At 38.3% G+C, this 26,730-nt stretch overlaps 1 protein-coding gene and 1 pseudogene across 1 annotated transcript in view; one reads left to right on the top strand and one right to left on the bottom strand.

Moving 5' to 3' along the window:
* Spidr (scaffolding protein involved in DNA repair) overlaps positions 1 to 26,730 on the top strand; it is a 380,505-nt gene that overhangs the window by 108,946 nt on the left and 244,829 nt on the right. The gene's annotated exons all lie outside the window — the stretch shown is intronic.
* The window catches only part of LOC105742462, a 31,250-nt pseudogene continuing 28,096 nt past the window's right edge, over positions 23,577 to 26,730 (bottom strand).

Genomic DNA, 26,730 nt, shown 5'->3' with positions numbered 1-26,730 from the left:
CAGATTAAAGTAGAGGCCTTCTATTCCAATTTTCTGTGGGACTTTGAATATGAATGAGTGTTGGAGTTCATCAGAAGCGTTTTCTGCATCAGTTGAGATGATCATGTGGTTTTTGGATTTGGCTGTGTTGATATAGTGTATTACATTTATAGATTTGCATATATTGAACCGTCCCTGCATCCCTGGGATGAATCCTACCTGTCATGGTGTATGACAGATATTCACCATGTCAAGATATTCCCTCTGTAGAATATCTTTTAGTAGTCTGTGTGTGATGGCTTCTTCATCATGAAATTCTTTAGTTCTTTTTCTTCATGGAAGTATTTCACTTCTCCATCAAACGTGAAAGAATTTTGCAGGGTATAGTAGTCTGGGCTGCTATTTTTTTTCATAGAAGGACTTGAAATTCTATGTTCCATGCTCTTCTAGACTTCATGGTTTGTGAAGAGAAGTGTGCCATTATTCTGATGGATTTTCCTTTAAATGTGATCTGTTTCTTTTATCTAGCGGCTTTTATTTCATATATTGTTCTTGTGCTGGATTTCTGGGATCTTGACTATTATATGTCTGGGTGGTTTTTTGGTTTGTTTGTTTTTCTTTTTTTTTCCCGGAACTGCAGATTGAACTCAGGCCCTTGCGCTTGCCACTGAAGTGCTTATTCCACTGAGCCATCTCGTCAGCCCTCTGGGTGTGGTTTTAATTGGCTTTATGTTATTTGGGGTTCTATTTGCCTTGGTTAACATGAATGTCAGATTGTTTCCCCCTATTTAGGAAGGATTCTGCTATTACTTCTCCCCATATTTTTTTCCCGTAATTTTATTGAGAGATATATAGCAATGAGACAGTTTCAAATCAAATTGGTATGACAGTTTCAATAATTAACACATTACATACTCTCTTCCTAGTGGTTATTTGCTGTACAAGATGCAGACATGATATCTTATTTACAAAACTATTAGAACAAATCCCTCTATTCATTAAGAGAATGTTACTATATATCTATCCTAAGCATTTTGAATACACAGATACAAAATGGACATTCATGTGCATACCCTTTTTGTTTAGTTCCATCATTTGAATATTATAGGTGTGTTAACTCAGCAAAATATTCTGAAAGAGTCCAGTAGTCCATAATAGTATTGGGTCTTCTGCTTCACTGGCAGTATCTGAAATTGTTGACCTGAGTCCCCTACAGCTCAACATAACAGCATAGCTTTACTTCTTATACTTCGTTTTTATACTTTTCTACTGGATGGTTAAGACCAAGATAAAGCAAGACCTATGCAACGAGTTGTAGCTTTTGGGTCTGATAAGGTCAGTGAAATCCCCTCAGGATTTATCCTGAGGTCCTGTACCTCAGATTGTAGATCCTTTGTCAGTGTCAGCCATGTGGATGAGTCACCGCCATTGCTTGGCCAGTGTGCTCTCTGTGAAAGCCTGAGAGAATGTTTTCTCTCCATGTGACTCTCCTTAGGCACATTCTACATCATGGATCACTTTCCTCTTGGGCCCCATAATCTCCTTGATCAGAAAATTTGGGACACTACCAAGTTACATGACGTTACAGTACAATTTCTCATATGTCCTGAGTTTTAATCGACCTTGGAAGGTTAAGGCCAAAATGTTGGCTTTCCTTGCAGCCCTCCTTTTTCTCTAATTATGGTCTACAAACTTAGGTTGTTAACCGTTCTGAAGAGAAGCTTGCTGTTATTAGCATACAAGCCTAACCTCACTATCTGTCTGAATATAAAACATCTTAGGCATAACATGGAACAGGTATTTTTCATCAAGTATTGATATGTTCAACTTCAAGTCCCTACAGAATATGATGGAAAAACATTTAAAAAGTTAAAACATATTTTAAAAATAGGCATAAAGAATTATGCTCCCCATATTTTTATATTATTTGTGTTGACTCCCTTGTCATTGATGCCTATTAGTCTTACATTGTTCATCTTTGCATCGTCTTGCAAATGATGAATTATTTTTTCCTGCATCATAGTTTTTTTTTTCAGAGGTCTTTTCTTTTGGCTAGGGAAATAGCTCTGTAGAATAAGAGCTTGTCTGGCAAGCGTAAGTGCCTGAGTTCATTCTCCGATTCCCAGGAAAAACAAAAAAAAAAAAAAAGATCTTTTCTTACCTTTTCACTAGTTGCGATAGTGTCTTCAATTTCTGAAACTCTCTCTTCACTTTCTTTCAAATGGTTTTGCAAGGTTGTGATTGAGATTGTATTTTATTTTTTTTTTTTTATCAGAACCAGTGATTGACCTGAGGCCCTTGCGCTTGCCAAGGAAGTGCTTTTTCTACTGAGCTATCTCCCCAGCCCCCTGATTGAGATCTTAAGTTCCTCTATATCTCTTTGACTCTGCTTCATGCCATGTATTTCTTTCCTATATTGCTCATTCTAGGCTTCTATCTTTTTTTCTATACTCATCTAATTTTTTTGTCAGTGTCTTCTTTAGAAGCAGTTATTAATTCTTTCATTATAGGTATCTTTTTTTTTCTTCAGAGATTATTTCTGATTTGATTTCCTCTATATGTTTCTGTAGTTGATCCTTTACTTCAGATGCTATTGAGAGATTTTTATTTCAGAGGTTATTTCAGATCTGATTTTCTCTATACCTTTCTGCAGTTGTTTTTTTTACTTCAGACTCTATCAATTCAGACATTTCAGCTGTGAGATTCCCAATTTCTTCTGTGCTAGTATGTCCTGCATTTGTTCTGGGTGGGCTCGGGTCCTGACATTGCATTTTGCTCATTCCTTTTGTATAGCACTGTCCTCTGACCTTTGGTTTCCAGCTTTTATAACCTTAGCACCTACCAAAGTTTTTACCCAAGAGATTATATGGTTAAGCCAGTTTTAGTTTTTTATTTACAGAAATACAATTAGGAACAGTAATAATGGGTAGTGATATTTAGTAGTTGATAGACTTTTGTAACTAATGGGTTTGTATTTTAAACAGAGCAAACATTATGTCTGTCCAGCTAAGCAGATATTGAATTGTGAATTTGTATTTAAGTTAATTCCCCTAAGCTCTGTCTAATCACCTCCCCTTGATGTACCTGGAGTCTTCCAAGCATACTCTTTCACCCGGTTACCTGTTACCTGCTTTGTAGATCAAGAGTAAAAAAGAGAGGATACTCTTATAGATTTGGGTCCAGCAAAGTGTCTCAGCTTACCAGGTCTGGATCTACCAACTTTGAACTTGTCCAGATGTGCCTGGCCTTGCTCTGGCTGCTGTGCTCAGCTTCTTCCTGCTGAAGCTCATAGAGATGAATTTGCTGTGCCACTGGCAAGATGTTCAGCTCCTGGATTAACTGGGTGGATCTGCCTTCTACTCTCTCTGTAGGGAGTTCTGCTGCAAGGCTCCTCAGGAGGCCTCTTGCAGGATCTAGGGTGTTGCTGGAGAGGGGTCTTGGGTGTAGCAAGCAGGAAGATTGTCACACACACACACCGGGCCTGGGGTCTGTCTGGGGAGTGGTCTTGGCCTCAGGGAGCAGGCGGATGGTCACACCCACCCACCGGGCCTGGGGTCTGGCTGGGGAAAGGTTTTCGGCGCAGTGAGCAGATGGAAGTTCCCACACTCACGCCAGGCCTGCTGTGTGGGTCAAAGCTTTAATGTTAAGCTGAATGCAATATACTGCCTATATAAGTGTCTATACATATAGATGCTGAATAAATGTTAGCTGTTATTTATAACAATTAGTATGTTTTCTATAGAAAATGTGTCTAATTCAGGAATATTTTTGAATACCTCTAGATAAAAAAAGTGAAATCTTTAAGCTGCCACTCAATAAATAGGAATTTTCAGACTGTCTCTTAATAAGGGGACAAATTGAATGACAATGTGTTTGAATTTGCGCTGCTGGCATACTTCCATTCATTGTTCCAGTCAATGAATATTTATAGCGTGCCTGTCATCATATTAGGAGATTGATGCAGACAGGTGTAGCATGGTAGGTGAGATACGCAGTATCTCATGTAGCAGAGGACTCTTCAGACAGCTACTCACAAGACAGAGAGCAGAGCTGTACTGAGCTGGGAAGGAAGTATTGCAGCCAGGATTGGGGACAGCAAGGAGAAATATTTGCAGGAAAAAAACTCACTTGAGTAGAATGATAGGCCGATTATGGATGCACTAGGTAGCTAGCAATGAAAGTAGAGTGCTTACATTAGCAAGGTGGGAAGGATTTGTACTGATATGAGAAACAGGTGCTGTCTGGAAAGCAGAGAGGGCAGCAGCAGACACACATTGAGTCTGTGATTTAGAAAACTTGCTCAATATAATATAAAGAGTGAGAGACAGGATGGGCCTCAGTTCTCAAACAAGTGCAGTAAGGTAAAAGGCAGTCGGAGGAGATGGTAACAGTGGGAGGAAATGATGGGTCCTACATGTGGCACTGTCACAAAAATGAAGAAAACAGAAGGGGCAGATTTAGGATATTCTTCATGTCTTGATTAAGTAGAGGCTGACCAGTTGTGCTTTTAACTCAGCTGGACTGAGCTTGCTAAAAGTTAGGAGCCTAAAAATGGACAGAAGCACATGTCCAAATAGAGCATTTACTACTTAGCACAGAAAGGTACAAGGATTATCCTTACAGCAGAACCATCATCCCTGAAAAGACATTTTGAATTCGTTCTGAGCCCATGGTCACTGATTCAAGTGCTCAAGATTCTACTCCAGAAAGTAGCATTTCTGAGTGTTTGAAAAAACTCATCCTTCTGTTTAAAAGAAGTATCAGTACAGTAGTCATAAAGTGCATTCCAGTGTGATAAACTAGTTATGTGTGTAACTGAATGCTTTCTCAGAGGTTTTGAACTCTAAATCAGTTGAGTGTAGGTAAATATTCATCATAGGTGAGAACTTGAGTTTTTGAACAATGGATCTGAAGCCATGTTTAATTAGCTAAGTCAGTTGCCTATCAAGATCTTTCCTAGATTATGGCAATGAAGTAATATGAAATTTGCTTTTGAATACTTTTTCTCTTCTTTGTTTTAGTTAGGAAGGTGTTAGAACTTGTTTGTAAAGCCCTGCCTCCACCCCCACAAAGTCTCATGTGGTTATAGGTTGGGCTTTTCAGAGGTGACTAGATCTAGGATGTTTTGATGCTAGAATTAAGTGTGTGATGCTGGGATCAAGGGTGTCCCACCCCAAGGACATGGAGTGGCCTTATCCTCTGGATAAGGGACAGAAAGAGTGCTGCTGCCATTGCTTTGTGTTGCTGCTTTTGTTGGTGCTGCTTGTCTTTTGCCTCCTGCCCACTCTGTAATGCCACTGTGCCATGCCATCTTGCATTGAAACCAGCCATTTGTTGACTGAAACCTCTACAAATGGTGAGCTACCATAAAACTTTCCTTCTTTAACTTTGGGTATTGGGTGTTTTGCTTCAGCAAAAAGAAAAGTAACTAGGAGAGGAGACATTTACCTCATCCAAAAGCAGTATAAATTCATCATGGTAACTTCTTTTCCCTGGTACTGGGGATCAAACTCATGACCTTGTACTTGCCAGGCAGGTGCGTATGCTGCTGAGCTATCTCTCCACCAACTCAACATGATAGAATTTTAAAAGAAAGGGATGTAGGGCACGATTCTGTTTTACATTGCTGAAAAGTATCTGATGTTACCAGTAGTATCTTATCTGTTAAAATATAGTTTCCTGGGCCCGGGGAGATTGCTCAGTGCAATAAGTTCTTGCCTGGCAGGTGCAGGGGCCTGAGTTCAATCTCTGGTTCCACTAAAAAAAATAAATAAAATATAGTTTCCTGCTTATTGTGACTCTACAATCTATGTACTTCTGACACAATGTTATAAACAGGCTTTGATCAGGAACTAATGTGAATGGAGAAAATGCGGATAAGCTGGAATGGCTGCTGTTGCTGAGATTTTTCCCTATGTGGTAAAGGTCCAGTGGTGAACAATTACTGGGAAATGGTCTCAAGACAGCCTACTCTTCCCATGAGGGACATGAGGATGTGAGGATTCCAGGGCAGTTTGTAAGGAAGGCACACATTATAGATGAGTTCTGATAAACTAATAGAATAGTAATGGGGTGGGTAAGACTTAGAAGTTTATAAAACAGAATAGTTTATGCTTAAGTTCTGAGTGGCATTTAGTAAAACTTAACAGTTCAACTCCAAGGTGCTATGAAGACTGATAATTTCTTTAGTGCTTATCATTGAATTTCTTTTATTCTTTCAAATAAGCTTGAGGAGATCTTATGATTTTGCTATAAAAATAGAACTATCGTTTTTCAATTTCCTAGCTACAGTGTCTTACTGTGCTTTAAACTTTAAAATAAATCATAATAAAAAGACATTGTGACCACCAGCCTGAAATTATCTCATTTGAAACTCAGGGTGGAAAAAAGGGTAATATAATGTTTTGGGAAATTTCTTCCCATTTTACCAGTATTTGTCTGCTTTGAATCTACCAAATGAATCAAAATATATTCATTCTCTATCCAAAAAAAGTGTGCCTAGTGTCTAATAATGTGCTGGGTACTAAAGAGTCAGGGGATAATATTGAGAGATTTAGTGTTCATATCTAACGGTAGAGTTAATGTTCAAGGTGGAAGATTGGAAAGAAAACAATATAAGCAGTTCTTTAAGATGTTACAGTATTATAGAGATGCTTAAAAGTTGTACCTTAGACATGTTTGTCTATTAATATTTGATTAGATGACACAGGTCTCAGTAGTCTAGGGTTAGGAGAATATTCTCAATCCCTGGATGTAATAGCATGTACAATCTTATTAAGATGTAAGGCCTGTCCTTGAAACTTTCCAGCCCTTACACATGAGGAAATTCCAAGCATTCTGAAGTAACAGATAGTGTTAGTGGGTAACTGGTGGATGACATCAAATGTCAAAATGGTAAACAGCTTCACCCATGTAAATTGAAAAATGTCCATGTAGGATCCAATGTCCTCATGCTCATAGTGATCTGTAGCAGCAACCTGAGCATACTCCTTGAGGCTGGGCATAGATTTTAGAGTTTATATGGCGTACAACTTAGTGCTGGCCACCTGAGGTAGCAGGAGGGTCTGTGTATCCCATTTCTGAAGCTCTTTGAGACAGTTCTTCTTTATTCCTTTCTGGTGATGAATCCCTTCATTGTGAACAGATTGGCTTATCAACCAAAGCCTTTGACAAGAATGGCTCTTGCTCTTCTTCATTATCAAAGCCCTACACTGAGTACCCTATCTTTTGCCCACAGAGTGATTCTCCTCTCATTTCCTTTTCTGTTAGCCAGACACAAACAGAATGAACGCTGTCACCCCTAATTTTATTCATCACAGACTATAAAACAAGGTCAGTAGGTTCCTCACCAAAGTTCTTTACTTTACAGAGGGGTTAGATTTGGAAATCTATCAAATCTCTTATTCCCCAAAACCAGATATACCATGGTACATTTTTGGTGTAATGCAGTCCACTTCCTGGCCCTTGATTACAAATCAGTGGTTAGCATGTATCATGGTTAGGTCTAAAATGTCCCCCACAAGTTTCATATGTTCAGCAGTAGGGCTTTCAGAAGGTAATTGGAGGGGGCCTGCCCATTAGCTCAGGTGTTTAAGTGCCTGCTGAAACAAAGCAGTCAGGCTCAGGATGCTGTGGTTCGATCCCCTCATCCTCAAGTAAATCTGACCTTCCCTGAAGGCATCCTGAGCGCCCCCTTCCCTCCAAAAAAGAAGGTAATTGGATTATGAGAGCACCATACTCATCAGGAGATTAATCCATTGACGAATTTATAGCTGAATTTGCTATTAGGAGGTGACACCAAGTTGGGGTTCACTGAAGATGTGACCAAGAAGGATGATTCTTTTTTCTAGTCCTTCTTATTTTCCCCATTTCTCCATTTCTGCCATTAAGCCAGCTGATCAAGAACTGAAACCATGAACCAAAATAAATGCTTCCTCCTTTAAGTTGTGGTTATCAGGTATTTTGTTCCAGCAGCAGAAAGACTGACCAATATAGAATGGAAGAACAAATTATAAGGGACAAAGTATTTTAGTCATATATTGTTCTTGCAAAATGATTCCTTTTTTACCACCTTTTCCCCCCTCATTATAACTTGTACCTCTTCCCCCAAAAAATGACTTATGCCTAATTACCTATTTGCTCTGGACCCTTTTTTCCCCAAGGCATTTTGAGGCCTGATTCTGTTACCACAGCACTGATGTCAATTTAGGAAGCACACCTTTGTCCTTGTTGCTCTTCTACTTTGAAAGCTTGTATTATTCCTTTTAGCATACAGCATTTGAGCCTGTTTCTTAGTGTATACTTATGATTTCCCTAATACAACTTGTTCAAGTACATTTTCTGTTGCTCTGCTGTTCATATTGTGGTCTGGTTAATGAAACAACTAAATATTCCTGGTATGTCCACCCTCACTCTGCCTGGAATGTCTTAACTTCTCATTTAAGACTTCTCAAATTCCATTTCCTCATGAAGTCCCTTCTGATTCTTTCCAGCTGGATGGGACATCTCCAGTGTTTCAGTATTTGTAGTTGTGGGGTTTTTGTTATGAGAGTGCTATACTTATCAGCAGTGTTGTTTTGTAACTCGTGCTTCTCCTACAACATTTATCATATTCTGCGTCATGTAAAAGCTATGTATACATTCCTCCTACTTTCCTAATTTGTGGATCTCTATTCTTTAAGAGCAAAAATTATGCACATTGCATGGTACCATACAGAAAATTGATCATATCTGATAAAATTTGCTGTAATTTGGAATGTTGTGGAAAATCTTTTTTATTCCACATAGGCTTACCTTTAACCTGCAACCAATTATCAAACAAACAAATTAATGCTACAAACACGACTTTTTTTCTGCACCAGGGCTCAAACTCAGGACCTTGCACTCGCCAGGCAGATGGTTATGCTGCTGAGGAATACCCCAGCCCACTTTTAATGTATTCTTTAAGCAGATTTTAAAAATGTTTCCTAGAAAACTTTTAAAAAATAAAAGTAATTCTATGAGACTCCGAAAGTAGGATATACCAAGTCTTGTGCTTTATTCTGTTAAGACAGACATTCTGGCACTGGCTATAATCCTAGCATTTGAGAAGCTGAGGCAGGAGAATTGCTGTGAGTTTGAGGTTAGCCTGAATTACATTATAAGACCCTGTCTCAAAGAAAGAAAGAGAATATATTGTCACCAATTCTTGTTTTTTGAAGGCTAATTTTTCAGTAACACTATCAAAGAAAAATTGAAAACTTTTATAGCTGGTCTTTACTGATCTTCATGCAGAGCTTAGAGCAGAGGCCTGGTGAGGGGTCCCATGCCCTGCAGCCCCAAATGGGAGACACAGGGATGCCACTCATAGTGCTCAGAGGGTGAGGAAATCCAATAGTTTTTTTCCTCATAGTATCACAGGACTTGAAAATGGACCAACCAAGGTCCATGCCAGATGAATTGTAAGCCTCCACTAATGCAGGCAAGGCAATCTTCTCACAATAGGTGACAGCCCTCCTATGTTGTGAAGAAGCAGCCATGCTGTTTGCACAGTGCCCTGTCTCTCAAATGAGCAAGTAGGACTGTATCAGATGGCTTTTCCTTTACACCACAGATACATGGGCAAGACCACCACCAACTCCAGGCTGGCTCTCCCTTTTCCCTCTCCTTGGCACAGGACAGCACAGGCAAGGACTAACAAACTGAACTGATCCCGGACAAGGACAATGCCTGGGGAGACAAAAGAGCAACCAGATCCTGTGGCCATAGACATCTAAGTCCAACAACCCAGTTGAATTCCTGCCCTGTGCCCTCATCCAGCAGAGACCAGGGGACTGATTGCATTTCCCGTCTACCAACAGAAGCAAAAACATGCCTTGGCTTGCATGTTAGCCACTGTCTGGTGTAAAGAGACACAGGGGCCTCTGCGGTAGGGAAGGTACCTCAAAAACCCATGGGCTCTAAAGCAAGGTGGAGAAAATTGCAACTGGCTGCATCCTAATACTGCAGATCTTTTTTTTTTTTTTTCTTTCCACTCTCCAAGTCTTTCATTGTCCAATGTCATCTGTTCCAAGGTTCAAGGACTAACAGGTACACAACAAAATAGATAAATATGCCAAGCTTTTTTTTTTTTTTAAAATCAGGCATTTATAAACAAGAAAGCATACAATAGTTACATAAAAATAGCTCTCAAGTAGCAGAGTAACCCGTCATACTGTCGTTAGCAGCAGCAGAGGACATGGAGGGGCGGTAGCTCTGGAGCATATACAGATTGGAAATGGGGTTTTTTCTTTAACTGAAGAAGACTGCCAATCTTTAACAAAACCACTCAGAAACACAGTACTTTTTTTTTTTACTCAATTTTTATTTTAAAATTTACTATTTTTTGTTATTTTTTAGCTTTCATTGGATTTTTAGGGGACTGAGAGGTTTTTTTTTTTCCCCCCTCCTCCTTTTAGTTTGTTTCATCATATCCTCTTTTGGCTTTCCCCCCTCTTTCTTCTAATCTTTTATTTCTTTTTTTTCCTCTCTGCTGATCTTTCCTTCTTGTTCCAACCAATGATATTCTCTAACATTATTAATATCCGTTTACACTTCTCCTTCTTTTATGCCTAATAGAATGAATACCAGCTAGGGTTGACAGTTAAGTAAAAAGGCAAGATAGGAAATCAGCAATGGAAAAATAAGACAAAGACAGGAATAAGTCAGTACTTTTTAGTGATGATAACTCAGCATGAATGTCTCAGTTTCCCAACCAAAAGACAGACTCGCAGAAGGGATCAAAAAAAAAAAAAAAAAAAAAAAACAACAGCATGCTGTATGCAAGAAACATATGTAACTCAAAAAGAAACTCAGATTAAAAAATCAAAGGATGGAAAACAATATTTCATGCAACAGGAATCCAAAAATGAAGTGGTTGTAGCTATTGAGGCAAAGTAGACTTCATGCCAAAGCTAATACAAAAAGATAAAGTAGGTTACCAAATACCAGTTAAGGGAACAATCCAGTAGGAAGAGATAACAATTATTAGCATATAGGCGCTGAGCAGTAGTGCACCCAACATCATAAAACAAGTGTTACTCAGCATAAAAGATAAACAGGTATGTAATAAACCTATTATCACAAATAAATCAATTAGACAAAAAATCAACTAAGATATATCAGAGTTGAATAAAACCTTGAAACAGATGAACTCGATAGATACATAGAGTGTTTCACCCAACAATGGATTGCACATTTTTTTCAGCACCACATGGAACTTTCTCTAGTAGAGTCCAGGGACTACCAATAAAGCAAGCTTAAATAAATGTGAAATAATTGAAATTATATCATGCATATCAGATCATAGTGCAATGAAAGTAGAAATCAGTGATGAAAGAAAACAGACATACAAATACCTGGAAATGAAATAATACACTTTTAAATAGACAGTGGGTTACATAAGAAGTTAAAATAGCTTCTAGAACAAAATTATAATAGTAGTATAACATAACCACACATTAAAAGCAGACGTAAGAGAGGAAAAGTTATCGCTATACATACCCATATCACAGAAATAGAGTAACTCTAAATAACCTAACAGTGAACTTCAAGTTCCTAGAAAAAGAAGAACAATCCAGATTCAAAGCTAATACAAGGAAGGAAATTATAATGGAGAAAAGTAAACAATACAAAGAATCAAATCAAAGACAAACCCATACCCAGTTGAACCAAAAAAAAGAAACAAAAAGCTTAAGTCTGGTGTTATAAATGAAAAAGGTAAAATCACAACAGACCTTGCAAAAATAAGAAGATTGTTAACAACTGCTACACAAGAATTCAAAGAAATAGATTCTTAGATACATACTAATTACCAAAGCTAAACAAAGATTTAAAAGTCCTTAATAATCCAATAGCAGGCTATAAAAATAGAATAGTAATAAATAACTTATCAACTAAGAAAAAATACAAGTCCATATACCTTCACTGTTGAATTATTAAAAAACCTGAAAAAAGTTCCAGCACCAGTACTGCTTGATCTTTTTATGAAACTGAAAAGGAAGGAGTCCTCCCAAAGTCATTCCTAGAAGGTTCCATTACCCTGATTCCGAACTAAACAAGGATCAAACCAAATGAGAGAACAAGACCAGTTTCTTTAATAAATGTAAATACAGAAATCCTCAATGTGATACTGCAAACACAATGCAATGAATCATCAAAAACATGATATATGGTGACCAAGAATTCTTCATCTCAGGGATATAAGGATGATTCAGAGACCTTCTGGCTACCCTGTGCCAGCGGGACTTGTCTGGTCCAAGGCCAGGTGGAGCGTCGGTGAGACCTTCTTCCACCCCCTTGGGACCCCACCCCACTACTCTACAGGTTCCTCTCCCTCCCCCACCACCAGGTGAGAAATTCTGCTGCCTTCTCGGGACCCCCAGATCCAGTCCTAGCCCAGGCCTGGTGAGTGTGTGGGAGAGCTTCTGGCTACCCTGCAATGGTGGGACCTGTCTGGTCCAAAGCCAGGCGCAGCATGGGTGAGACCCTCTTGCACTTGCTTGGGACCCCCCACACCACTCTGCGGTCCCCGCCCCCACTCCCGCCCAGTGAGTGAGAACTTCTGCTATGTTCGCGGGACACCCAGATCCAGCCCTAGCCCAGGCCCGGTGACTGTGTAGGAGAACTTCCTCTCCCTGCTACTCCACCTTGACCCTTGAGACTCAGCTCAGGCCTGGCATACAGGCCTGAGGTGAAACTCTGCAACTGCAATCCCTGCAGAGAGTGTAGGGGACAGAACCGCCCAGCTAGTCCAGGAGCAGAACATGTGGCCAGAGGGGCACAACAGGTTCACTCCCAAGAGTGGCAACAGAAAGAAGCTGAGCACAAAAGCCAGACCCAAGCCAGTCACAACTGGATGAATTAAACTTTGTAGAACTGCACCTGACCTTCAGTAGTTACTAAGGTTATAACTGCAACAAAGTTCAGAAGCCAGTGCTATACAAAATGACAACGAGAAGAGCAAAATGCAATCTCAGTCCCCAAGCTCAACCATAACAAGTGCAGAGGACACTAGCATAGAAAAAACTAGGAATCACAGAGCTGAAATCAATGAATCAAGAGCTTCTGAAATAAACAACTGCAGGAAGGTATAGAGAAAATCAGATTGGAAATGAAAAAAGAAATCCCTGAATTAAGAGCATCGGCAGTAAAGAATCAAATGCAGAAACATATGGAGGAAACGCAGTGTCCACCCAGAACAAGTGCAGAGGACACTAGCTCAGCTCAAATGTCTGAGTTAATAGCCTCGAAAGTAAATAAGCAAAAGCAGAAAGTTATAGTGGAAATCAGAGTGAAATTATTTTCTGAAATAAAAAAAAGAATTCTCTGAAATCATAGCATCTGAAGTAAAGAATCAACTACGGAAACATAGGGAGGAAACCCAATCTGAAAAAATTCTGCAGTGAAGAATTAATAACTGCTTCTAAAGAAGACAGTGATTAAAAAAAAAAAAAAAAAGATTAGAAAAATGACGGATTCCTTGAACGAGCAATACAGGAAAGAAATAGATCGCATGAAGCAGAGTCAAAGAGAGATAGTGGAACTTAAAATCTCAATCACAAGCTTGCAAAACCATTTGAATGAAAATGAAGACAGTTTCAGATCTTGAAGATGCTGGTGCAGCTAGTGAAAAGGTAAGAAAAGATCTCTTAAAAACAGCTAGGATGCAGGAAAAAATAATTCATCACTTACATGATGATGCAAAGATGAACAATGTGAGAAAGCATATCACAATCAAAGGAAAACCCATCAGAATTACGACCAATTTCTCCTCACAAACCATGAAGGCAAGAAGAGCATGGAGCAGAGTACTTCAAGTCCTCTATGAAAACAAATTCCAGCCCAGACTACCATACCCTGCACAACTCCCAAGTTTCATGAAAAGTGACATACTTCCATGACAACAACTAAAGAATTTCATGATGACAAAGCCAACCCTACACAGGCTCCTGAAGAATGTTCTAAAGAGACACCAAAATGATCAGAACTCCATGAATGAGATCAGAAGCAACCAACTAAGTAGGACAAACAAACACAGGAGAAAAAGGAATAAATGACAGCAGGTAAACAATATGTCAATCATAAGTCAGTACATCTCAATTATTACATCAATGTAAATGGACTCAATTCACCAATTAAGAGAAATAGACTGGCACAGTGGATTAGGAAACAAAATCCAACAATATGCTGTATACAAGAAAGACATTTAACTCATAAAGACGTTCATAGGGGGCCGGGGAAGATGGCTCAGTAGGATAAGTGCTTGACTGGTAAACGCAAGGATCTGAGTTCAATCCCCAGTTCTGCAAAAAAAAAAAAAAAAAAAAAAAAAAAAAAAAGGCAAGACATGTCTCAGCACCTCAGAGAAAAGCAGGTGTAGCAATTCTATTCTCAGACAGTCTCAACTTCATAGCAAGAATGATCAAGCGAAATGAAGAAGGCCACTATATACTGGTTAGGGGAAAAAATTCAAGAGAAAGAGGTAACGCTCATAAATACATATGCACCAAACATGGGAGCACCCACCTAGTTAAAGGAAACCTTAATGAATATGAAAAATCTAATATCCAATACCACAGTCTTAACAGGAGACCTTAACACCCCCTTATCCCAAAAAGATAGGTCAACCAGACAAAAAATTAACAAAGAAATAACAGAACTGAACCAGAGCTTGAAACAAATGGACTTAGTGGACATATACAGAGCATTCCACCCAAACACAGCTGAATACACATTTTTCTAAGCTGCACATGGGTCATTTTCTAAAATAGACCACATACTGATCCATAGGTCATGCTTAAGTATATGCAAGAAAAAAGAAATTATCCCATGCATATTATCTGACCACAATGCAATGAAACTGGAAATAAATGACAAAAGAAACCAGAAAATAAAACCCTAAGTACATGGAAATTAGACAACACCCTACTCAGCCACCAGTGGGTCACAGATGAAATTCAAGGATATCTACAATCCAATGAAAATTAAAGCACAACTTATTAGAATTAACGGGATACGATGAAAGCAGTTCTCAGAGGGAAATTCATAGCTGTGAACTCACACATTAGGAAAACAGAACGGGAACAAAGAAACACCTAATGCTGCACCTCCAACGACTAGAAAAGGAAGAACAAACCAAACCCAGAGCCCAAAGATGGGAAGAAATCATAAATATTAGAGTAGAAATTAATTCAATTGAGACGAAGAAAACTGTTTAAAGAAATAACGAAACAAAAAGCTGGTTCTTTAAAAGATTAAATAAAACCAATAAGCCCCTTGCTAACCTCATCAAAAAGAGGAAAGAAAAAATTCAAATACAAGCAATAAAGAATGGAAAGGCTGTAATTACTACAGACCCAGTGGAAATTCAGAAGATTATCTATAGCTACTTTGAGAATCTTTACTGTCACAGAATACAAGACACAGATGAAATGCACAGATTCCTAGAAAGGTACAAATTACCAGACTGAATGAACAGGATATAACCATTCACAATAGCCCAATAACAGCCAATGAAATACAAGATATATTAAGCCTACCGACAAAAGTCCAGGTCCGGATGGATTTACAGATGAATTCTACAATAAACTTATAGAAGATGTAATTCCCATGGTCCTCAAACTCTTCAATGAAATTGAAAAGGAAGCAATACTCCGAAAATCATTCCTGGAGGCAAGTATTATACTGATTCCAAAACCATGGAAAGACACAACGAAAAAAGAGAACAGGCCAATTTTCCTCATGCTCATAGATGCAAAAATTCTCAATAAGATCCTAGCAGATAGAACACAGCAAATCATCAAGAAGATCATACACCATGACAGGATTCATCCCAGGGATACAAGGATGGTTCAGTATTCGAAAATTATAAATGTAATACACTATATGAATGGAGCAAAAATTAAAAACCACATGATCATCTAAATTGATGCAGAAAAGGCTTTGGACAAAATCCAACACTCATTCATGTTCAAAGTTCTACAGAAAATTGGAATAGAAGGCCTCTACCTCAGTCTGATAAATGCCATCTATGACAACTCAACGGCTAATATAATTCTCAGTGGGGAAAAACCAAAATCTTTTACTCTCAAATCTGGTACAAGGCAAGAATGTCCTCTATCACCACTCCTATTCAATATTTCGTGGAATCGTTAGCTAGAGTCATTAGACAAGACAAAGAAACAAAAGCAATAAGAATAGGTAAAGAAGAAGTTAAATTGTCATTAATTGCAGATGACGTAATACTTCGAAGACACAAAAAACTGCACCAAGAAGCTACTAGAATTAATACAGAAATTCAATAGCATAGCACGATACACAGTCAGTACATTAAAGTCAATAGCATTCCTCTACATAGATAACAAACACACTGAGAGGGGAATTATAGAAACAATACCTTTTACAATAGCACCGAGGAAAATGAAATACCTTGTAATCTAAAGATGTCAAAGATCTTTTATAAGAAAATTACAGTATTCTGAAAAAAGAGATCGTAGAGGATTTCAGAAAATGGAAAGATATTCCATGCTCCTGGATAGGAAGAACCAACAGTGTGAAGATGGCCATACTCCCAAAATTGCTGTACCGGTTTAATAAAATCCTTTTCAAACTACCACCAACATACCTCACAGAGGTTGAGAAATCATTCCGAAAATTTTTTTGGAATCAGAAAAGACTGAGAATAGCAAAGGCAATCCTTTGCAATAAAAACAAGGCAGGAGCCATTACAATTCCTTACTTGAAATTATACTACAAAGCTGCTGTGATAAAATCAACCTGGTATTGGCAACGAAATAGACCTGAGGATCAATGGAATAGATTAGAAGATGCAGTGGCCTGTACGAACACACTCAGCCACCTTATCTTTGACAGTGGGGCCATTCATACTCAGTGGAAGAAAGATAGCTTCTTTAACAAATGGTCCTGGAAAAACTGGCTCTCTGTGTGCCGAAAAATGAAACTTGACCCATGTCTATCACCATGCACTAAGCTAACGTCAAAATGGATTAAAGATCTAAACATTAAAATAGAAACACTAAATTTCTGAGAAGAGAAAGTAGGAGGAACTCTTGAAGACATAGGGGTAGGCAAAGAATTCATGGATAAAAATCAAATCACACGGGAAACACTTTAAAGAATTAGCAAGTGGGACCTCCTCTTATTGAGAAGTTTTTACAAGTCGAAATTACCAACAAAGTGAAAAGACAATCCACATATTTGGAAAAAATGTTGAAAAATAAGTAGTCAGACAAAGGTCTGCTCTCTAGAATTTATGAAGTACTAAAAAACACTAGGTCCCCAAAATTTAGAGACCCAGTCCAGAAATGTGCATCCGAGATGAACACACATTTCAGAGGATGAAATTAAAGAAGCAAATAAATTGCTCCACATCACTAGCCATCCGTGAAATGCAAATTAAAACAACACTGACATATCATCTCACCCCAGAAAGAATGGATATCATAAAGAAATCAACCAAGAACAACATTGGAGAGGCTTTGGGGTAAAAGGAACCCTTCTGCACTGCTGGACGGAATGTAGACTGGTGCAACCGTTATGGAAAGCAGTGCAAAGACTCCTTAGAAAAGTTGGACTGGAAATCCCATTTAAACCAGCTATTCCTCTACTGGGAATTTTCCCGGAGGATCTGAAAACATCATATCATAGGGATATATGTGTGCGTATGTTGATGGCAGCACAATTTGTGATAGCCAAATCTTGGAAATAACCAAGATGCCTGTCACCTGAGGAATGCATGAAAAAGATGTGGTATTTTTATACAATGGAGTATTACTCAGCTATAAAGAATGATAAACTCGAAGTCTTTATATTGAAGTGGATGCCCCTTGAAGATATATGCTCACAATTGAAACAAACCAGACACACATGAGTAAATATCGGATAGTTTCCCTAGTATAACAACTCAAAAGAAGAAATACTAAGAGAAACTTAGAATACAATTAAAGGGAAAGCAACAACTGGAAGAGTATACAATGATGAGAGAGCAAGGAGAAGAGCTAAGAAATGTTTCAGAGGCAAGCCATACAGTTACATGTAGAAGATGGGCAAGGCCATGATCCTGAAAATCTTTAGAAGGTTTTCGAATCTAGCAGTTAATCAGAAGGATTCTCACCCTGACTAACTATATATATTGACACCTGTGAAGTAAGCAACTGCACTGAAGATGGCATTTTGTAATAGTAGGTTCATGCATGATGTGCCTGCCATTCTGGTCTTCTGAATATGTGCTGCTTGTTGTGACATGCCTGTTGGTGCTGTGCTGTCTCTTGGGTAGATGATTGTTTAAAAAGGTAGGGGGTGGTCAATGAAGGCAGGAGACATGAAAAGGAGTGTTGTGGAACTGTCCTGCAACAATGTTGTATATGGTTTTATTTTTGGACTTATGTGTAAACATATATAATTGTTTACTGCTATTTTTAAATATATTTAAATTTTTAAAATTTTTCTTGCCATATTCTGTAGGGACTTAAAGTTTAACCTGTCAATACTTTATAAAAAATACCCGTTCCATGTTATGTCTAAGATGTTTGATATTCAGACAGATAGTGAGGTTAAGCTCAACAGCCTAGGTTGTTTGGTAATAATAATAGCTTCTCTTCTGGAGAGTTGACAACCTAAGTTTGCAGACCAAAATTAGAGAAAAAGGAGGGCCGCAAGAAAGCCATCATTTTGACCCTAGCCTTCCAAGGTCAATTAAGATTCAGGACATTTGAGAATTTGTACTGTAACACCATGTAACTTAGTTGTGTCCCAAGTTTTCTGATCAAGGAGATTATGGGGCCAAAGACGAAAGTGATCGATGATTTAGAGTATGCCTAAGGAGAATCACATGGAGAGAAAACATTCTCTCAGGCTTTCACAGAGAGCTAAATGGCCAAGCAATGGCCATGACTCATCCACATGGCTGACACTGACAAAGGATCTACAATCTGAGGTACAGGATCTCAGGATAAATCCTGAGGGGATTTCACTGACCTTATCAGATCCAAAAGCTACAACTCTTGTTGCATAGGTCTTGCTTTGTCTTGCTCTTAACTACCCAGCAGAAATGTTTAAACACAAAGTACAAGAAATAAAGCCATGTTGTTATGTTGAGTGTAGGGGACTCAGGTCAACAACTTCTGACATTTCCAGTCCAGTGGAAGATGCACTACCATTATGGACTACTGGAGTATTTTGGAATGTTTTGCTGAGTTCATACACCTATAATATTTATATGATGGAACTAAACAAAAAAAGGGGATATAGATGAGTGACCATTTTGTATCTGTGTATTCAAAATGGTTAGGATAAGAGAATTAAGCTACATTCTCTTAATTCAAGGAATAGAGGGATTTGTTCTAATAGTGTTTGTAAGTAGGATATCATGTGTGCATCTTGTACAAATAACCACTAGGAAGGCAGTATGCAATATTGTAATTATTGGAAGTGTCCTACCAATTTGATTTAAAACTGTCTGATTGATATTTATTTCTCAATAAAATTATGGAAGAAAATTGATAAAATAAAATTTGAAAAGGATGATTTAACATTAATAAGTGTAATATACAGAAGCAAGGACAATACATGATTATTTATGAAGATGCTTTTTTTTTTTTTTTTGTATTAGTACAGGGTCTATAGGTTTTATAAGGTCTTGCTACACAGATAAAAGTCGTAGTGATTCTCTTCTATTGAGCCTCCCAAGCACGGGAATTACAGGCACACTTCACCATGCCCAGTCTCAGTTGCAATCTCATTGTGCTTCTCGGGCGGGGATGGTATGGCATAGCACACCAGGAATTGAACCCCGGCCCCAGTACTCTGCCTAAGCAGGCACTTTAGTCCGCTGAGCTATCTGACTGGCCCTAAAACACTATTATTTGAACAGGCATGATAAAACCCTTGAGAAAAGCCAACAACTATTCATCATTTATTTTATTTTATTTTATTTTATTTTATTTTATTTATTAATAGAGGTCTACAGGGTCTCACTACACAATCAGACTTGTAGTGATCCTCTTGTTTTCAGCCTCGGAAGTGCTTGGATTACAGGTGCATGCCACCACACCCAGTCTCAGTCGCCTCCTGTGCCCCAGGGGCAGGGCTGGTGGAGCAAGCTGGGTTTGGAACCTGATCACTGTGCCTGCGTAAGCAGGTGCTTTAATCTCCTGAGCTAGCATTCATCATTTTTTAAAACCCTGAAGAAAATAGGTATAGGACCATATTTCAATCTTATAAAAACTATTTGTGATCAACTTAACTGCCAGCATCATATTAAATGAGGAACAACTGAAGTCCTTTCTTCTAAAATCAGGAATAAGGCCAAGATGTCTACTATTGCCTCTCCTTTGCAACATAGTACTCATAACATTAGTGAGAGGAAATAGGCAAGAAAAATAAAATGGGGCCGGGGTGATAACTCAGTAGAATAAGCGCTTGCCTGGCAAGCACAAATTCCTGAGTTCAATCCCTGATACCTCAAAGAAAAAAAGAAAAAAAAGAGAAAATGGTTATGTATAGGAAAGGAACAAGTGAAATTATCATTACTTTCAGATGATTTGCTCTGCCTAGATCACAAAGATTCTATTAAAAGACTCAGAATTAGTAATCAAATTAAACAATGTAGCAGGATACAGAATCAACACAGAAATCCATAGTGTTCCTTTACACTAATAATGAACCCACTGAGAAAAAAAGTAGGAATTAAATATTCACAATATCATTGAGCAAAATTACAAACCTAGGAATTAACCTAAGAAGGAAGTGAAAGGCTTCTGTAATGAAAACTATAGCATGCTGAAAAAGGAAATATAAGGACATCAGGGATTGGAAAGGTATCCCCAGTTATTAGAAAGGCAGAACCAAGGCAGTCAAAGTGGCCATGTATTTAATACAATCCCAGTCAAAATTCCAGCAGTAATCTGCACAGAGGTGGAGAAAAAATATCCTGGAACTCATATTGATCCTAAAGAGATCCAGAATAGCAAGTATAGTCCTGAGTAACAAGAGCAAACTATGAGGCATCACAATCCCGGATTTTCAGAGCTACTGTGAAAAAAGTTGCATAGTACTGGCATAAAAACTGACACATAGATGAGTTGGACAAAACAGAGAATGCAGGAAAAAGGAATGAGAGAAGAACAACGCTACAGAATAGCAAAAAAATTTGTCACCTGTTCCTCACAGCACTAATATCTAGAAATGTAAAGAACTCTAAAATAAACTTGTCAAAATAACCCAATCAAAGCATGAGAAGGTGAAATGAATCGACACTTTACAGAAGAAATACACATGGCCATTAAATATGTGAAGAAATGCTCAGCATCACTGTCCATTGCAGAAATGCAGATTAAAACAACACTGAGGGGCCGGGGAGATGGATCAGTGGAATAAGTGCTTCCCTGGTAAGTGCAGGGGTCTGAGTTCAATCCCCGGTTCCGCAAAAAACAAACAAACAAACAAAACCAACTCACTGAGATTCTATCTTACACCAGAAATAATGGCCATCAGAAAAAAAAAAAATCAAATAATAACAAATGCTGACAACATTGTAGGGAAGAAGCAATACTTCTGCATTGTTCCTGGCAACATAAGATAGTGTAACAACTAGGGAAATCAGTATAAAGAGCCTTCAAAAAATCTAAAAGTATGAATTCCATTTAATCTAGCTATTCCCCTTCTAAACATCTCCTCAAGAGTTACAGACATCATATTACAGTGATACATGCATACCTATGTTTTACCAACATAATACATAGTAGGTAAAAATTGAAAATATGCCCATCAGCCAATGAATGGATAAAGAAAATATGGGATTTATATACAATGGAGTTCAACTGTTATGAAGAAAGTTAAACTTCAAGCCTTTGTAGGAAAATGGAGGCAGCTTGATATGCTAATGTTAGGTAAAATAAACCAGACACATGGGCTTAACCATCACGTGGCCTTTCCTGTATGAGAAACCAAAAGTATAAAGAGCAAACAACAACAGAACAAACAGTTGGAAGTAGGGAGAGAAAGATTTTTAAAAAATTGAGATGCCAAGCAAAAGATGGAGGGAGGAGGTTAGGAGGGGAAGGAAAGGAGCTGTGAAAAAGAATTAAGATGTGCTGTGTATATGTGCCATCTCCACACAAGGAAAGCAGTACTGTATTAGTACTGCAAACAGACTAACAGAATGAAAGAGGGAGGGAAGAGGGGGGACACCTAGGGATAACTCTTTTAGAATACTTTTTCTTCTAATCCTGGATAAAGTTTTAAGATTCATCCTTTTTATTATTATTGTGATAAGATTTTTGTCTCTTAGGAGCTAGATATTTACTATCTAGATTTAAAAACAAATTTTTTCAAGATAACACAGTTTCATTAGTTATTAAATAGAGCTTTTTAAATATTCCCTTTAAACTAAAAAACTATAGAAAGATTTTTTAAAACTTCATTTTGTTTTTTAACCAATTCATATTTTAAGTCTTAAATTCTTGACATTACAGAACTAAACAAATTAATTCGACTCTCACGTTTCCTATCGAAAAACAAAAATAAAATCCATGAGCTAAAAAACACAAATAAAACTAAAAACAGGGAAAAGCTTGTAAAACTAATTAACGAATCTCACCATTAGTAGCTTATAGTCAGAGGATGGCAAGGAGAACAATACAGGACACACAATTTATAGGATTATTTTATAATACTCAACCAGAGAGTCATATACAGTGAGAGTGCAGGAGGTCTGTCCACACACTGAAGCCCAAAGAGTCCAGCTGAGGGCCTGGATCCCACAGTAATGTCCTCCATGAGTCCAGACGAGGACCTGGGGTTCATGACAGTGTCTCCTGCAGGCCTATTTCACAGGTCTGTGCTGGAAAGGCCCCAAGGTCAGTGGTGGAAGCTAGAAAGTCTAACCTAGCAGGATGAATGTCTGTGCTAGCAGGTTGAGGAATCTGCACAGGAGCTAGGAATTGACACTCAAAGTAAGAACCAGAGCTCCCTGAAAGGCTCCACAGCCATCCACACCAGCAACAAGGTCCAGAGCTCCTTTGATGATGAAAATAGCCAAATCAGTATCAGGAAAACCAGTGTGACTAGCTTCTCCAGGACACTAAACAGTATACCATCTTTCCTTCAAAGCCAGGAAGTGATGCTCAAGGACTAGAGCGCCCCTAATGTGAACCTCAGCCATTCTCGGTGACCATAAGGTCCTGAGCTTCAATAATGAGAACAACTGCGTTCGTATCAGGAAATCAGCATGACAAAGTCCTCCATGAGAACCAATAGCTCCTAATAGCTTCTCTTCTGTAGTTCTGCCTCTTAATGCTGTCAGCAGTAATCCTTAGGTGGGCCTTCCACACCCAGCACCATGCTGGTTTAGTTACCTTGGGTATTAGAAATTGATGACAGTTGTCAATCCACAACACAGCTGAACAGAGAATGTTATGTATTAAAATTCTTAGTGGATGTTAAGATGTAGTAACTGAATACTTAGAATATTATTTAAAACCTGGAGTTACTGACCAGAAATTATATGGTTGGAACATGATAAAACAGCAGAAGAGGGTTATGAATGAACCTACACTGTTCTAGCTGCACCCCATATCCTCAGAGGAAAGGCTGGCACTGATTAGGTATTGGGCCAGACTAAAGCAGGCAGCAAGCCAGTAGAATTAACATGCCTACCAGAAGAGCCTTCTACTGGGTTGGCAATTTTAATGTGGACCATGGACCTCTGGTGTATCTCATTGATGTTGGCACCTTGGCGTCCAATGATAAGAATGGTGAGTTCATGGGTGGATTGAATAGATACATCCAAACTTGTCCAGTAATATCCTTTTACCTCTGGGGTGCTGGAGTCAATTCCAGTGAATCCAGTCACAACTTGCATTACAGCAAAGTGAGGATATTGTCTTGCTACCTGGTTCAGCTTGGCCAGATTGAGTGGAGAAATGATATGTTGTTCTTGAATCAAGTAGGCATCTAGAGGTGGTCTCTCCAGGTCATGGATATGGGGGTAGCCTGCCACACCGCTGCAATGATCTTGGCTGCCTGCACAGATGACTGATCACAATTCTCCCTTGTGGAGACTGGGAGGTTGTCTCTAGCTTGACTAGGCAGATCTTCTTGATATACTCAGGGACAGACTGCAGCACATCAACAATGGTGATGGCCTGCTCAGAGTTGTATCCCCTGCCACCTGGACATAAGTCCCATACTCTTGAATATGTTTGCTCTTATAGCCACCTTCCCTAATCAGGGAGGCGCACTAGATGGCCAGCCCCACCAGCCACAGGGTCACCAGCAGCTTGCTGGTTGACATGCTACTGGTCACGGAGCTGTTGATATCTTACTCATAGTAAGCCCTTAAAGATGGCATTGATGGGACCAGTCAGATTGATGATTCTCTCCCAGCGGTTCCCCTACAAGATGCTAATCTGTGCACCCCTCTGCTGGAATCTCTTGACTCCCCTTTCTTCTTTCTTGTTTTTTGTGAATAGAACATTGCTACGTGTGTGGTTTAGATATAGGGTTTGCAGTCAACCTTAAGCTGATTCTTATCTATCAGCATCTTTTGCTCAGAGAATGATTTTTTTCTACATGCTTTTAAAGTCAACTGTCATATCCCTTTTGGGCTAAAGATTTCACTCCTCTGCAGTTCTGCAGTAATGGAAGCCCAACTGGGACCTGCACTTCCTGATCTGGCACCAGGGTCTTGAGCAAGGCCTTCTGCAGAGGCTTGTGTTGCCCAATTATGCTGTGTACATCTTTATGTTACTGGGTGAATTGAGGTAATGGGATTCTGGGCTCTGGCTTAAAGGCTGTCCCTAAGACAACTGTTTTGGTATTATAGTTAGATTTTTACAAAATATTTGCTGTTTTTATTGGTTCTTTTATCATCTTTTTAAAATCAACTCAAATGGCTTCTGACTTTGGACAGGACAATTTTGCTATACCTCTGCAGGTTTTTGTTTTGGGAGGTGGTGAGGGTGGGGCATGGAAACTCTTTAAAAGCTTTTTATGTTACATAGGTAAAAGGACAAGTTAGTAAATATTTCTCTGCTCTATTTTTAATGACTTTAAATTTATGCTTTAGAGGTGTAATTTAAAATATGTCCATTTAGTAAAAAATCTATACTTATTTAGATATCTATATTTTTAAACTGGTATATTCTACAGGTTTAATCAATTGTAACCTATTACTAGGCTTACCATGGAATTTCATATTTAATGTTTGAACTGTTGATGATGATGGTTTTATGGTATAGTCAGTATTTCCTTGTAGGTTTATTTTCCATTGAAAAATTTACTTTTTAGGTTTTTTTAAATTTTTTTTCGTGGAACCAGGGATTGAACTCAGACCCTTGCGCTTGCCAGGCAAGTGCTTATTCTACTGAGCCATCTCCCCAGCCCCTACTTTTTAGTTTAAAGTAATATATTTTGAGGAAAATTTTTGTTTTTCTGAGAAAAATGAGCATTTATTATTAGAGTTATACAAACAACCAAGATCTATCTAGTTCCATTGTTTAAAAAACTTATACAAGCCATGCACTACAGTAAAAATGAGTTAAAGGTTTAAACATTGAAACAGAAACACTAAATCTCCTGGAAGAGAAAGTAGGTGGAAATCTTGAAGACATAGGGGTAGGCAAATAGTTCAGAACAGAAACCAAACTGCATGGGAAATACTTAAAAGAATCAACAACTGGAATTTCATCTTATTAAGAAGTTTCTACCTGTCAAATGAAATCACCAACAGAGTGAAAAAACCCACAAATTGGAAAAAAAAATCTTAAACCACAATAACTTAAAGATCTTCTATCTAGAATATATGAAGATCTAAAAAATAATTAGGCCCTAAAATTTAAAGACCCAATCTAAAAATGGGCATCTGAGATGAATACATTATTTTCAGAGAAAGAAATACAGGTGGCAACTAAATACATGAAACATTGCTCCACAGCATTGGCCATTTGAGAAATGCAAATTATAGCAACATTGAGATACCATCTCACCCCAGAAAAAATGGCTATTATAAAGAAATCAACTAATAACAAATGCTGGTGAGGCTGTGGGGAAAAGGAACTGTCCTCCACTGTTGGTGGGAATGTAGACTGACACAGTTGCTGTGGAAATCAATGTGGGTACTCCTCAAAAAAGTAGGACTGGAAATCCCATTCAATACACCTATTCCCCTTCTGGACATTTTCCTAAGAGAACTGAAAACATCATACCATAGTGATATATGTGCACTCATTTATATAGCAGCACATTTTGTCATAGCCAAGTCTTGGAAACAACCCAGATGCCCATTACCTGAGGAATGGATGAAAAAGATAGAGTATTTTTATACAATGGAGTTTTACTCAGTTATAAAGACAAACTCGAAACCTTTATAGGTAATTGAATGCAACTAGAGGCTATTCTCATAAGTGAAATAAATCAGACCCACAGGTATAAATATTGTATTGTCTCACTAGTGTAAAAACATGAAAGAACAGATAAAACCTGAAAGATATAATAAATATAGTAAAATGGAGAAAAACTGAACTTAAGAATGAAGCAATGAGGATGAGAGAAAGAAAAGGTAAGAAAAAAGAAAGGCGGCTATTATGGGCTACTGGACTCTTTTAGAATATTTTGCTGAGTTTACACACCTATAATATTCAAAAACGGAACTTAGAAAAAATGGGGTATACCGATGAATGTCCATTTTGTATTTGTGTATTCCAAGTGGTTAGG

The sequence above is a fragment of the Octodon degus genome, unplaced genomic scaffold, assembly GCF_000260255.1.
Source record: "Octodon degus isolate 3935 unplaced genomic scaffold, OctDeg1.0 scaffold00054, whole genome shotgun sequence".
Classification (NCBI taxonomy): Eukaryota; Metazoa; Chordata; class Mammalia; order Rodentia; family Octodontidae; genus Octodon; species Octodon degus.
This window is presented reverse-complemented; position numbering and strand designations above follow the sequence as displayed.